The following is an 11,992-nucleotide window of genomic DNA, read 5'->3' as shown; positions in this document are numbered from 1 at the left end:
TTTGCACTTTTTCCATGCTTGTTTGAACCTGCTATTGTGTGATTTAGCTGTAGCTCAGTGTTCATCTTTTGTCAAGCATATTGAGTGGATCGCTGCCTTGTGCTTTGTTGCTATGTTGGAGTGCAGTAGCTTAGTTTCTTGTTGCATTCTATATGGCATCGTGCTGTTAACCGCAGGATCGTGCCATTATTGTTTTGCTTGCCATTTGCAAACCGTGCATCCGATTCCGGTGATCTTTATATCGATTTCGACCGAAATCAACTCATCTTTCCAGCGGCAATCTTGGGTTTCCCAGTTGAGTCCTGGATCAACCTTTTCCTTCCGGAGCTCGCATATGCATTGCATATCATATCCCGCATATCATGCCATGTTTTGCATCATGTTGCTTGCGCATTGCACCGTGGTTGATTGTTGGTTCCTTTGTTTGTGTTCTTGCCTTGGGTAGAGCCGTGAGATGAGTTCATGATCGAGGAACCCGTTGAGTACGTTTACGAAGATCAAGCTTTCGTCTTCTTAGAGAATTTTGCAGGCAAGATGACCATACCCTCGAAATCACTTCTATCTTTGCTTGCTAGTTGCTCGCTATTTTGCTATGCCTATGCTGTGATACCTACCACTTGCTATATCATGCCTCCCATATTGCTAAGCCAAACCTCTAACCAACCTTGTCCTAGCAAACCGTTGTTTGGCTATGTTACCGTTTTGTTCAGCCCCTCTTATAGCGTTGCTAGTTGTAGGTGAAGATTGGAGTTTGTTCCTTGTTGGAACATGGTTATTTGTTGGGATATCACAATATATCTTATTTACTTAATGCATCTATATAATTGGTAAAGGGTGGAAGGCTCGGCCTTATGCCAGGTGTTTTGTTCCACTCCTGCCGCCCTAGTTTTCGTCATACAGGTGTTATGTTCCTTGATTTTACGTTCCTTATGTGGTTGGGTTATAATGGGAACCCCTTGACAGTTCGCCTTGAATAAAATTCCTCCAGCAAGGCCCAACCTTGGTTTTACCATTTGCCACCTAGCCTTTTTCCCTGGGGTTCTTCAGGCTCAAGGGTCATCTTTATTTTAACCCCCCCCCCCCGGGCCAGTGCTCCTCTGAGTGTTGGTCCAAAACAGAGCCACTTGCAGCGCCACCTCGGGGAAACTTGAGGGTTGGTTTTAGTTGTACGTAGTGTTCATCCGGTGTGCCCTGAGAACGAGATATGTGCAGCTCCTATCGGGATTTGTCGGCACAGCGGGTGGTCTTGCTGGACTTGTTTTACCATTGTCGAGATGTCTTGTAACCGGGATACCGAGTCTGATCGGGCCGTCCTGGGAGAAGGAATATCCTTCGTTGACCGTGAGAGCTTGTGATGGGCTAAGTTGGGACACCCCTGCAGGGCTATGAACTTTCGAAAGCCGTGCCCGCGGTTATGAGCGGATAGGAATTTGTTAATGTCCGGTTGTAGAAAACTTGACACTTAACTTAATTAAAAGGCATCAACCGCGTGTGTAGCCATGATGGTCTCTTCTCGGCGGGGTCCGGGAAGTGAACACGGTGTTGGAGTTATGCTTGAACGTAAGTAGTTTTAGGATCACTTCTTGATCACTTCTAGTTTGCGACCGTGCTTTGCTTCTCTTCTCGCTCTCATTTGCATAAGTTGGCCACCGTATATGCTAGTGCTTGATGCAGCTCCACCTCACTACCTTTACCCTACCCATAAGCTTAAATAGTCTTGATCGCAAGGGTGTGAGATTGCTGAGTCCCCATGACTCACAGATTACTTCCAAAACTAGTTTGCAGGTGCCGATGAAACAGTGCAGGTGACGCAACCGAGCTCACGGAGGAGCTCGATGAAGATCTCGTTCTTCGTGTTGTTTCGTTTCCAATTGATCAGTAGTGGAGCCCAGTCGGGGCGATCGGGGATCTAGTGCATTAGGGGTAGTCTTCTTTTATTTTGGTTCCGTAGTCGGACCTTGATTGTATCTGGATGATGTAATGCTATATTCATGTATTGTGTGAAGTGGCGATTGTAAGCCAACTCTGTACCTCTTTCTTATTCAGTACATGGGATGTGTAAAGATTACCCCTCTTGCGACATGCCTACCATGCGGTTATGCCTCTAAGTCGTGCTCCGACATGTGGGAGATATAACCGCATCGTGGGTGTTACAGTGGAGCGGGACGGGCTCAAGGATCAGGCCCTGAAGCTGTCCAAGGAGAAGGACATGCTCAACGGTGCCCTAGTTGAGGCGCAGGGCGCAGTCCTCGACAAGGTCGGGCAGCTCTCTGAAGCCAACAACTCCATCAAAGACCTCAAGCTGAAGCTGGAGGTTCTCGAGGGGATGCTGTCGGAGGGAAGGCCCGGGAGGAGGCCCTGGCCAAGGACCTGGAGACCGAGAAGCAGACGCGGCAGAATGAAGCTGCCAACCACAAGGCTTTTGTGGAAGGCGAGAACCGCTGGATCGGGCGTCTCGAAGGCGTCGCCGGCAGGATCACCACACAGCTGGCTACCATGGGGATGCCAAATGTGAGGTATACCCTGGAGCGCAACGCGAGCCCCAACGCCAGGCTGACCATCTTCTTCGAGGGCGTCCTCGGGGCCCTAGAGCAGCTCCACTCCAACCGGGCGGCCTCCCTGGCCGATGAGTCCCTGAGGCTTTGCCGGGGTGCCATGACCAAGGTTCTCACCAAGGTGGCGCACTGGGACCCCAACCTCGACTTCGACGCCTCGCTGGAGAGCTTGCCGGAGGATGCAGACCTCGCAACGCTCAAGAAGCATATCAAGCCCATCATCAGCCTCATTGACAGAATCGAGAGGGTGGAGGGCCAGCGCCAGGATTAGGCACCCTGTTTCTCATTGCCGCTGCGGGTTCATGGCCAAGACAATTTATATCTTTAGTTAGAACCGCAGCAACAATTGATGTAATATATCTCTGCAGTACTTTTGATACAATGCATGCTATTCTCATGTCTGGCCTTTCCTTGTATGTCCGCCCTACGTTAACCGGGTAGGCTCGTCGGCGCGTAAACCCAGGGCGACACCTTGGGCACGGATCCCCAATAGCCTGCCGGGTGTGCTTGCTGCCCGGTGAGCCACCTTACCGCTCTCAACGCGGAAGCTCGAACTATCGAGCTTGAATCGAGTCAGAATCGAGAGTGTTGCCAATTGCGGAAGGCTACCCTGCCACTCTCGACGCGGCCGCTTGAGCTGTTGAACGGACTCGAAACAGAACAAGGGTGCTGCCAATTGCGGAAGGGCCCCTTTGCGTGCAGGCTTTCATACATAGGGCAGGGCCTTCGAGGACAATAACCTCATATATAAAAAGGAAATTGCTTAAAGTTTCGTATGACTTAGCTTTCCTGTCGCCGCACCGGCGTCCTTCGTGCTTGCAGGCGGCGGCGTTCTCTTGGCTATCTTCTTCTCTGGAAGCCGTGGCCACGAGAAACTGCTAAGCCGGCCGCTAAACCAGATTCTCACAACTGCGCCTCCCCTACCTGGCGCGCCAAAGATGTTAGTGGGAATGACACCTATGGGATCCCTTCTATGGTCGGCGGGCGCGGGGTCGTGAGGAGAGTAGGTTTAGGAGCTAGCACACGGATCGTTTACCCAGGTTTGGGCCACGAGGATGTGTAAGACCCTAGTCCTGCTTTGGTGGATGTATTGAGTGTTCTTGAGCTTTTTGAACTAGCTACGGTGGTTGTGCCGTTCCAAAAAGCCCAATCCCCTCCTGGTTGCCTCGGGCCTCCTTTTATAGGCAAAAAGGGGTCTCCACAGTGGCACACATGAGGTGGAAAGGTCTATAGTCGATGAGCCTATCCTCTGGGACCGTTAGACAAACTCATTTAATACGCTGCCAACGTGCCCCCCTTGCTTTATCGGGACGCCAGGGAAGCACGTCCCAGCTGTCGCCGCCTCGCCTGGCCTTGACACGCGTCCGATCTGACAGGGCGTCGTGGCGCCACGTTGGCTGGCTGTTGGGCTAGCGCAGTGGTGGAGCCTTCAGGAAGACTTGGATGCCACCACACAGGAGCTTGCTGGGTTGGTGTAGAGGCCACACGTCGCCATGCAAGCGCCTGCTCAACTGGTTGAGCTGGCAGCTGCATGGGGACGGCGGTGGAGTCTTGGCTGGCGCAGGCCTGGCAGTGGCCCTGCTGATGCTCTCGGCAAGGGTCTTGCCGGGGCCCGGCAAGGGTCTTGCCGTGGCGTTGCTGTCATCCCCGGCAAGAGTCTTGCCGGGGGTCTTGTGGATTTCCTCGGCTAGGATCCTGTCGAGGGTCGCCGTCTTCTGGTCCTCATCTGAACTCATATGTTTATGATCTTGACGAAGATTTGCATGCCACCACAGAGGCGCCTCCCGAGCCTTGGCTCCAATGTAGTTGATTGGGTCGGAGCCTGTGGGTTCAAGGGTGGCTCGCTCTACTGGTGTTGGGCAAGTTGCCCCATCAAGGCTCTTGCCGGGGCTGCGGGGGGCCTCGGCAAGATCCTTGCCGAGGGAGTCCACCTCACCCACTTGCCCTCCTACGCTTCTGGTCTTGGCGTCGCCTTGGTTGTCTTGCGCCTTTGGCTTCTCTCCGGCTTCCCTCCCCTGCCCTGCTTAGTGTGGCCGTGGGCGTGGCTCCGACTGTCCGTGCACAAGTAAAGGGGTCAAAAGGAGAGCCCCTACTTTTGTACACCGACATATGCATAGGGGTTGATGCACATTTTCGTCCTTGTTTCTCAGGCAGAAATCTTGGGGCACTCTTTGAAGTTCTTTGTGTTGGATTGCGTATTATGAATCTGAAATTGTTTGATGAATATCGTATAGTCAACTCATGGATACTCGTGGTGACATTGTAGTATCTAGATGACATTAGATTTGGTTGATGTGTATCATATGGTGTTATTTTAGTACGTACTCTTGGGATATTTGTGACACTTATTGGAATAGCTCTATAGATCGGTCGAAAAGGATAAGTTTGAGGTGGTTTCATACCCTACAAACAATTTCTTCTTATGTTCTCTGTTAGATAAGACTTTGGAGTGATTCTTCATCGCACGTTGAGGGATTGTTTTATGATCCAATTATATTAGCATTGTTGAGAATTGCACTAGTATAAGTATGAACGCTAGGCCTCATTTTCAAGCATTGCAATACCATTTGTGCTCACTTTTGTTACTTTCTACCTTGCTGTTTTTTATTGTTCTATTACAAAAATCAATATCTACTATCATTACTACACTTGTGTCAACATCTCTTCGCCGAACTAGTGCACCTATACAATGTACCATTGTATTTGGTGTGTTGGGGACACAAGAGACTCTTTGTTATTTGGTTGCAAGGTTGTTTGAGAGAGACCATCTTCATCCTACACCTCTCACAGATTGATAAACCTTAGGTCATCCACTTGAGGGAAATTTGCTATTGTCCTACAAAACTCTGCGCTTGGAGGCTCAGCACGAGTCTACAAGAACAAGTTGTGTAGTAGACATCAATTATTCACTTTCTATCTATTGCCCAACAGTAATTTGTTTGCCCACCGTATGTTATTTTCCTGAGAGAAGTATCTAGTGAAAACTATGACCCCCGGGTATATTTATTATCATCTTAAATCTAAAAATACCTTGCTGCATTTTTTATTTTTTTTATTTTATTTTGTGTTTTAATTAGATCTATTTATCAACTCTCATACAATTTAATCTATCTTGATACCGAGGAGGGATTGACAACCCCTCTTACGCGTTGGGTTGCAAGTATTTGTTGTTTGTGTGCAAGTGATGTTTACATAGTGTTGCTTGGTTCTCCTACTGGATTGATAACCTTGATTTCATAACTGAGGTAAATATTTACCTTTGTTGTGTTGCATCATCCTCTCCTCTTTGGGGAATTATCAACGCAGATACAAGCAATCATGCAAGATGACATAATGTAGACAGAATAAGATAATGCAATATGTTCAAACATGTCCATTTTACCCTAAGTAGCAACAATAAAAATGTGTGCCTTGCAACTCCTCTTGTCAAGGAGTAAGGACACCACAAGATTGAACCTACTATCAAGCACCTCTCCCACTGAAGATAAATCGATCTAATTGGCCAAAATAGATACATAGATCGGAGAGAAATACAAGGCTATAAAATCACACATAAATAAATCTCAGAAAAGACTCAAATACTTTCAATAAATAATTTGATCATAAACCCACAATTCATTGGATCCCAACAAATACAATGCATACATCGAATTGATCTCATATGAGATCATTTTGTTGGAGAGAGAGAGAGAGATCTAGCTACTATTATGGACTCGTAGTGTCCGTGTCAAAACTGGCATACCTCGGGTAGGGGGCGAGCTGTAAGATCGGATCGATGGGTAACAAGAGACAAGGGACACGATGTATTTACCCAGCTCTGGCCCTCTTCAAGGAGGTAAAACCCTACATCCTACTCTTGCTTATATTATGAGTGTATCAAAGTACAGAGTTGATCTACCTCGAGATCATAAGTTGTGGACTAAACCCTAGGGGTAATGGTGATGATGATGAGTGTCTAGGATTACACATGGGCGGTCGCCATCTAGAGGTTACATGCCAAATCCAATAGATATACTTAGAGTACACACCAAGTCCTTGGTGGAGCAGGTTAGATGCCTCTGGAGTCCCTCCTCCTCTATGGGCTGTCAGTCCGGTCCACGAACTAGACCGGCTAGGCCGGGACCCTTAATCCAGGACACCGTCAGTAGCCCCCCATTGGACGGCCAGAGGGAGGACAAGGGCAGGTGTCACGCTCGTCTGTTTCATGTTCCGTTGACGCAAACATGGCCCAAATTTGTGACTGAAATGGGTCGCATGCGGACAAAAAATGGACGCTCGTCCGTTTGGGTCGCCGCGTTAGTCTGACCTTTGTGTTCGTTTCGACCCAAATGAACAGGCACAGACAGTTTGAATCGGCACGTTGGAGTTGCTCCCAGGTGCGGCGAATAGCTTGCATGCAGTGGACAACTGCCTCCGCCAATTTTATTACCTGCTCAACGTGTCCCTCAATAATGCTAGACTCACGCACTATTAAGGGCATTTTACGGGGCTCCCTCCTAAGTAATTTCCCTACCCCCCTAATTTTTAGGGGATGCGGGCCCTTCATCGAGTGCCTCGCCCGGTTCATAAGGTTGTTGGCGTACCAAGCAAGCACTTGTCCACCGGTCCGACATAAATGCAAGGAGGATGTATCGCTGATACATAATCTTGTGGAATTGAACCCCGAGACGGGAGTGGAGGACGGCCCTATGTAGACATCAGTAGCAGCACCGGCTCTATCCATAATGTTGCATATTTTTCAGCAAAATTCGGGTTTCGTTATGCTTCTCCCTGCCAATCGACTCGACTGTTGCGCTTGAGAAGAGAAAGTAATGCGAACTACTAAGTGTTATGCCGGCTTGGCCCGAGCAAGACATCTATCCCTCAGAAACTGTCTTGTGTATTATCCCGGTGCGCAGTTGAGGAAATTGGACTTCGTATTCTTCCTGGACTGGCTCGTGGGCCGATGTCATCTTGTGTTGTAATTGGGGCATGAGTATTCAAAGTACAAGCGCTAAGAGCATCTCTAGCAGACCCCGTATACCGCCGATTCGCGAACCGTGTTTGCAGTTCATGAAAAAGGGTTTTGCATGCCGACGCGGACGGACGCAGAGGCAGACCCCGCAAAACGGATCCGTAAAAAAGGATATTTGCGGAATATGCTCTTTTACGGGTTGGCCTTGCGGGGTCTGGTTTGGCGCCGCTCCCCCCGGCCCGGAAAATCTAAATTTGCACCTCAATTTGAGCCAACATAATGCATTTCTTTGCTTTTTCAACAACATTGGATACATAAGACATCACCAAATCTTTGGTAGAATAGCACGACCAAAGAAAATAAGAACCATAAGTATGCATTTTAGAAGATTTCCAACTTCCATAACTGATCCCACTAGTTGGACCAATATCTTCTCCATGCATTCGTTGTTGATCTGTGGATTCTTGATTTTGCATTCTTCTTTCTTCATCTTTGTTTCGAAAGAAGTAGACATTGCTTCCCCTCTAGTTGCACATGCAGCCGCATCATTGCCTTCGATTCTACTAAGGAGTGCACGAACGTCTATTAAGTTTCTTTATATCAATAAATCAATGTATTCGCATTCCCAAAACCAAAATGAGCATCCATCTTCCTACACACATGATGATGTTCGAAATTAGCTACCGCAATTGAACCAAAGAATGAGCTATCAAAATGAGCCGAATGAAAACAACACGTACCCCGTCGTTTTCGCATTTGAAGAACACCCATCCGGGGTGCTTCGGCGCGCCCGAAGTTAGCCGCAAGACTGTCCGCGTGGAGTCGTCGCACTGTATGAGCGGCATCGGCGAGCCACAGAGCCGCTGCGCGAGCGCCGAGCCCAGTGGACGGCCGGCCGAATCCATGCCCGCAAACCGTCGGCGGCGGCGGGAGGACGAAGTCGTACCTGCATGCGGTGATGCGACCTTGCCGGGGCTGTGCGAGACGCTCCCCGACCATTCCATCGCTTGGCGCAGCCACCGGCGGCCGGAAAAGCCAAATCCAGCCGCTCACGATGAATGGTCGCAGATCCACAACATTCCGTCCCGCTGACGCAGGAGGGGCGGAGGGCAACCTCGTGCGTGTGGCGGCCTTTCGGCGTGCTCTAGCCGGCTACTCTCGTCAGAATCTTGGGCGGCGGCCCAGCGGCGGGGCGAGGGGGAGAGGGGAGGTGCTTGGTGGGGAAAAGCGCGGGCTGAAATGTCCTCCCCACCAACCGCTCCCGCTATATGCAAGGCACCGACGGGCCGGGAGGGCAAACCCGTGTATTCGCGGGTTGGGGTCAAGTTTTTGCCGCGCCCCTCAAAAATTTTGCGAGTCTGTTCGGGCGGGATTTTCCGCGCCGACCCGCATTTTGACGGTTATTTTGCGAGTCGGAGCTTTTTGCAGGGTCTGCTAGAGATGCTCTAACATTACCCCTTCAATTTGCTGAAAATGATCTATTTGATTGGATGGCGTGGGAAAAAACAAAGGGATATCCTCTTATTGTGGCAGTGGTGGATAATTTCTTCCAACTCTAGCTTCTAGAGTTTTTGTACCCATGAAGAGTTTATAAAAAGCATGGAGTTGTACTATAAATTCTAGTATTTTTGTCCGAAGCGACATATTGTGAAGATACCTCATTTGATTTGTATTTTCTAGAGCAGAGCACTCCCAATAAGCCCTTAAGTCCTATCTAAAATTTATTTTTCTAGAGAATCAGTAAAGTTACTAAGTTCTCAGGATTTGGAGCGCTCGGCGAGATTGCAGTTTAAGCTTTGCTTCCTTTTTCGTCGGTGGTCCGATTTTCTGCTCGCACAGCTCGTTTTGGGGTCTTTTCACTATTTTGACTCTTTGAACAAACTTTATTACAAAATGAACTCGACGTGAAAGTATTTCACGATCTGATCCTTTTAGCAACGTCACAGTCCGCGCTGTTTCTGTCCAACATAAAAACGCCGAGGTAGCTAGCGTTTCTGATCAAAAAAGAAACGCCAAGGTAGCTAGCGTTACGGACCAGATAAGAAACGTCAAAGGTGCTGGCGTTTCTGGCCATCATAGAAACGCCAATGACCATGGCGTTGCTACCCTTTTTCATGTGCATGTGGAATATGGATGAACAGGCTAATTAATAAGGCTAATTAATTATGACCAAAGAGGGCAGCAATGCCATGGTTCCTTGGCGTTTCTATGATGAACAAAAACGCCAGCTCCTTTGGCGTTTATTACCTAGTCCGCAGCGCTAGCCGCCTCAACGTTTCTTCTTTGATCAGAAACGCTAGCTACCTCGACGTTTCTATATTGAACAGAAACGCTACGAGTTATGACGTTGTTAAAAAGGTCAGATCGTGAAATACTTTCACATCGAGTTTATTTTATGACAAAGTTCGTTTAAAGGGTCAGAATAGTGATTTCGGCCTCGTTTTGTCTGGCTTGGTCAGAGCTGGGTAGTCCGGCCTGGTCCAACCAGCTACAGTTAATCGGTAGCGGGGCGTAGGGACATAGAGATGCATAAAAGAAGCCTGTGCCTGTGCTGCCTCGCAATGCACCGATTTCTCTTTCTCTCCTCCTTCGTTTCCGTTGCCCCTGCTACCGCCGATGCTGCGCTGCTTCCTCCTCGCTTCTGCAGCCTCCAGATTCATTTTTCCCTCAGCCGCATCCGAGACAAGAAAGGTGAGCGGCTGTCTACTGGAGTAGACGCCACCACTCCTTCACGCCTCCTTCGTTCCTCCCTCGGTCCCCATCTCATGTTCCCTCCATCGCGCCACCCCAACATCTCCACCACCGGCTATGCGCGTCGACGCGTCTCCACCACCGGCTATGCGCCTCCGCGACGGAGGTCAGACCCCTGCCCGAACGAGCACACGTCTCTGCATGGACTAGCCTCCCCGGCCGGATGGATCTTAGAATCCGACTGCAATTTGGGGATCGAATCGCACGAATAGGGGGAGGAAGAACCCTCGCGCTAGAGCCATCCCTTGCAGTCTAACATCTTCTGTTGGCTGCACCGTCCCGTCCATCTGTCTCCCGCTGCGAGGTAATGGTCGGAAACTGCGACGCGTAGCTGTCGGCAACAACGACGCGTAAAGGTCTGCATCAAGACTTCCGATCCATCCTTCCCCCTTTCTCTCTTAACATGATTCGAATTTTATATTGATCCGCCATTGCCTGCTTCGAGGAGATCGGGACGCTGCTCTCCGCACCCTGCTCACATCTTCAGACGGAGCCAGCGATGTAGTTGTCGGGCCACAGGAGGAGTCGTCGGGGTCAGAGAGACCATCATGATTCAGCATATTTCTTCAGTCATCTTCAGAGATCGGGAGGGCTCGATTCAACGCAGCTCCGGACTTGGATTTCCGGCAAACAAAATCAGCTCGGCAGCATTCCTCTTTCTCAGTTGTTAGTCAAAGTCTGAACTCGGTTTCTGCTATTTTACTTGGTACTTGATTGATTTGATAGATCTACGTGTGATGCATCAACTAGGCTCTATAAATGGATACATTGTGTTTTCTTGTGTTTTTTTCGATAATTTTTTGTTGCCATTGCTCCCCGTCAACATGTTACACAATTTAATGATTAGTACTACTTATCTGTCGGATTACAAATTCAGCAAATTATTACAATCTTTATGCTGAAACTAAACAATAAAAGGTGGGATTTCTATTGACACCTATGGTTTAATTTCTTGACCAATAGTAAGTTATTTATGTACTACTATATTGACGAGCACATGAATCGTACTAGCATTTAGGATAAAGGAATTCAAAGTTTACAGAAGTGGGAAGAAATTGCATGTTGGTTTCTTCTCTTTATTGTTCTGAAATTGCCACCCTTGTTGGATTGCTCTCCGTCAAACCTAAAACAAAATATTACAGTTAGCATATGTGGTGGATGGACTATATACTTAATTGGGGATCGAGTATAAAGGACTGGGAATCATTCTCTTAGTGATCTGGTACTCTTGAACTGGTGCATGACACATGCTTTTGTCATATATTTTTTTCATGAGGTTTGTGAGGTATAAGAAACTTGGATAAAGATATGATACTCCCTCCATTCCACAATGTAGTGTGCCCGCGATTCCCGATATCTAACTTTGACCGTAAATTCAACCAACGAGACCAACTGCGACGGGAGCAAAAATTATACCACTGAATTCGTATCGAAATACGAATTCAATGATAAAAATTTTGGTCCCGCCGCAATCGGTCTCATTGGTTAAATTTACAGTCAAACTTAAATTTGGGAATGCGTGGGCACACTACATTGTGGAACGGAGGGAGTTTGTATATATGCATCTATATCTAAGGTTTCAAGGTCAGGCTTGCAATGTCTCTTTCAGCCTTCTCCCAAACCTTGAGGCTCTACATAGCACCCTATAGATATCATTCTTTTAGATGTAAAGAGGACTTCTTGATGTTCATACTTAACGGCTAGATCTTCATACAGAGCAGCTATCACGTGG

The sequence above is a fragment of the Triticum urartu genome, chromosome 7A (assembly GCF_056163025.1).
Source record: "Triticum urartu cultivar PI428250 chromosome 7A, HENAU_Tu73, whole genome shotgun sequence".
Lineage (NCBI taxonomy): Eukaryota > Viridiplantae > Streptophyta > Magnoliopsida > Poales > Poaceae > Triticum > Triticum urartu.
This window is presented reverse-complemented; position numbering follows the sequence as displayed.